The sequence below is a fragment of the Coenobita brevimanus genome, chromosome 14 (genome assembly GCF_032717465.1).
Source record: "Coenobita brevimanus isolate Jiangsu-jjx chromosome 14, ASM3271746v2, whole genome shotgun sequence".
NCBI classification, from domain to species: Eukaryota; Metazoa; Arthropoda; class Malacostraca; order Decapoda; family Coenobitidae; genus Coenobita; species Coenobita brevimanus.
The window spans coordinates 26,926,065-26,929,828 of NC_136967.1; the positions used below are offsets into that span (position 1 = coordinate 26,926,065).

The 3,764-nt window shown below is 42.1% G+C and overlaps 1 pseudogene; it reads right to left on the bottom strand.

Moving 5' to 3' along the window:
- Positions 1–1,777: 1,777 nt before the first annotated feature.
- Positions 1,778–1,896, bottom strand: LOC145390486 (5S ribosomal RNA; annotated as a pseudogene).
- Positions 1,897–3,764: the final 1,868 nt, after the last annotated feature.

A 3,764-nucleotide genomic window follows, 5' to 3' on the forward strand; every position in this document is an offset into this window, starting at 1 on the left:
TAATTACTCTTTGACGCCTGAAATCTCTTGCAGCTGCCTCATTCACAAAGTCTGGGTCATTTTTTACAGTGTGCAAGTTTTCAAAAGTTATGAATTACCACGAGTCATTTTATTTCGTCATATTATCACGGTATAATTTCGTTGTGGCGTGTTTGGTTGTTGTGGGAGTAGAAACAAACAAGTAAACGTATAGGCAATCAATCTTATGCACAGTTTAAGCTCAAGATACTTTATGAATATGACTCCATTGGAGGTGAGGCCTCGCTTCCTTCATAACACTCAATATTCTTTTTTTTTTTTTTTTTTTTTCCATATTACTTTGTTTATGGAGCCCTCCTGAATGAACTGAGTTTTACAAGTTTGGCCACTTACCTGACACATACTCTCTTCAAAGACCTCATAATGGAACACTCACAAGCAGCCGTCGCACAGCCAGGGACAAAAGTTTGTCAAATATTTCACCTCTTCTGCATCTCACTTTCCTCTTCAGACTAATATTCCTAGGCTGAGAGAAACTGGATGTGTTTGATTCTCTTTAAATAGTTCGTTGGGGAGAAAAGTGATTGACTTGCTCCAAGCATGAAGTACAGGAAACGTAATGGTAGAGCAGGCGGCCTCTTGTTCCTGACTGAACAATAACAAACATGCGAGCCTTTCACTTATATCTCACCCCGACCTCGCCAGGCGAAGCTCACATCGTATTCTCGGACTGCCTTCGTATATTTTCTTTATTCCTGTGCTTTCCTTTGATCTTTATCTTCAAATATTACGGCAACCAAAAATTATTCTTTTGTATTTTCAAAGGGAAGACCTTTATTCTCTCTCTGTCTCTCTATCTCTTAGATGAAGAGCAACCTCACAAATAGTCATGTCTCTTCTGCTTGTCAGTCCACACCCAATTAATTTCGAGTAATTTTTCCCCAGAAACCTTTGATCGATAACAATACCACTGGTGCCTGTGAAAAATATTTTTGCATCTGTTAGTAACAGTTATCAGTTTCAGCTGCACAGTAGGCTTGCGTAACGGTCGGCAACAGTGTCCTGTCCCCTCTCCAGCTTCTGTCTCCTTGGAGTACCTGAGGAGAGGAAGAAGGAATACTTCCCTAGTGTCCCTTCTTGTAAGAGGCGACTAAAAGGGGCCGTTCTGTCTCCAATCCGTCTCTCCTGTGTTCTTCTCTTCTGTCCCACTTCTCTTCTTCATGTCCCCCTTTTTGTTAAGGCCTTTATTTTCCCTCTACTCCTATCAGGTTAGATATTTAGCTTCATGACACGGATAGTTTAAGGACCCCCCATTGACACTGACTCTTCTTCCCTGTGCTTTAACACCAAACCATTTCATCACCAAGCCGCTTCATCGCCAACATCACTTCTGCGCCAGCCTTAGTGCCACACAGCCAATTTATGGCTTTGTGCTACTTCATCATTATCCCTTCCTTCCTTCCTTCTCCATGGAATACATTCAACCTCGTGAATCCACAGCATCCATCACCGATGACTTTATCTGGCCAAAGATCAGTGTCATGTGTGTCGGATAATCTGGTTCACCAAAATCATTTTCGAAGACCATGCCGAAAAAAACAGGAGAGACAACAGTATGAAATGGCCTCTGCCTGAAGGCAGTTTCTTTACTCCTCCATAGTGTTGGTAGTTTCATTCATTCATTATTGCCAGACGCCATGTATCCCAAACGAGGTGGCCAAGGGCTTAGAGTTAATTGTTTTACAGGGAGGGGCACTAATCCTCCACCAACCCCGCTTGACACGTAGGGAGATCGTTATGCCAACAGCATCTGGTGTTCCCAGGCGGTCACCCATCCAAGTACTAACCAGACCCAACGTTGCTTAGCTTCGCTGATTGGACGGGAAGCGGTGTACTCAACGTGTTGGTAGTATAGACTGCAAATATTCTCACAAATATCCCCATGCCATTTATACTGTTTTTATTTTTGTGATCTCGAGGGATGTTTTTTTTAGGCCAATTTTTTTTTTTTTTTTTTTTCGAACATGAGGGGTTCACTAACCCCTTTTTTGTTAAAAGTCCTTCCTAAGTTGAATGCAGAATGTAACAAAGATATATTTAATAATACTACACCTGATTGAAAGAGTTTAATATGAATAAATTTTTAGTCCATTTTAACCCAGAGTTCATGACCCTTATGACTGTCGACTTGAGAGGCTCCCTTGCCATCCCGTCCTTTCTAGTTTATTTCTCCATATGATGGGTTAACCATCTGGTTCCGGTGGTATTTTTTTTAGGTTATTCTTATACCTTCAGACTATCATACTCAACTGAGGAGAGACTTTTCGAGCTGGAGAGGTTAGAAAAAGCCTTCATGAACCCTTCAACGATTACGGCCCTGTGTAGAGCTGAATATAATCATCTAGTAACACCAATAACAAAATAAGAATCACACCACTGGACCGACGGGGACAGTATTCTCTTCAGTGTTATTTATGCAGTCAAGATAGGTATTACGAAGACAAATAACAAAGACGGGAATAGTAAGGTATATAGTATCATGCAAAATATATCACTAAGGAAGGGATGCCAGAAATTCTGCTCAGCTGACGAGAATGCCACCCCAAGACGTACCTTTTACTTTCTCTTTCCCCACCTTCGCCTTCCCTCCCGCATCCCCATCCTCTTCTGTCCCTCCTTGTCTTGTACCTTACTCCTCCCCCTTCCCCACCTCTCTTCTCCTCCCCACTTTCTCAGCCCCACCTCTCATTCTCCCCTTCCCCACAACTCCCCCACTTCTGATAAAATCCTTCAAAAATTCAGTCACACGTCGAGGCATACAATTATTAGGATAAATTTGGTTGCCCACTGCGGCCTCCATTACAGTACCAATTAGTAAGAGTGAGATGGCACAGAATTTTTCGGGTATCAGAAATTAGCTAGGTTAAGTGTCCTGTCGAAAATCTTGTATAATCTCCCTACAGGATATCACCTAATCTCTCCAGTACAATGACGCCTCTTGTTTTCTACTTCTTGCTACCTCCATACCCTTTTCTTTAGTTTAGGAGAGGCCCAAAGAAGAAAACGAGCTACTGAAGGCTAATTCTGACCGCTCCATCTCGAAAAGTCCGCTCAAATCTTAACCCGCCCCGTCCCGACCACTTTTTGACCACTGGTACCCCCCAATCCCGACCATTTTTCGACCCTTTTTTTTTTTTTTTTTGCTAAAACTTTCGCTTTTGGTGAGAAACATCGAAAATTCATAGAGAAATCGCTCACCTGAGGTTTAAAATACTCATTACAGGTAGGAGAGCCTCCTTACCTTACTGGGTTTTCTATCAGGCTGGCACCAAAGAAAACGAGTTCTATGGGAGGATAACTATTTCACACCACTCATAAACGGTATTTATTTATTTACTGTTACGAATTTATATGTAGTACAAGAGTATATTGGTTTTCAAGCAGTAATATAGGCATTATAAGCATTGTTTCACTCACTAATACCTGACCTTTTTTTGCCACATTACCTGATCATCATTTCTAACTGTTTCTTCCTCTAATGCTATGTAAAGTTTGTCCTCCACATTGTCATTGATTGGGGAATCACTCTGGCCCTGAATTTCGTACCGTGGCATGACATGGCTATACTGGCCAGGTCACTGATAACAAAAGAATTGCTGAGAAAAGGGCATGCAGGGGGGGGGAGGAGGTCATGCTGGGTAAGGCATTGTCTTTGCCTGGCATCTTGTTGAGGAAGGTGTCCCGTGTATACGTACCAAAAATGACTGGCGAAAATTGAAAATTGT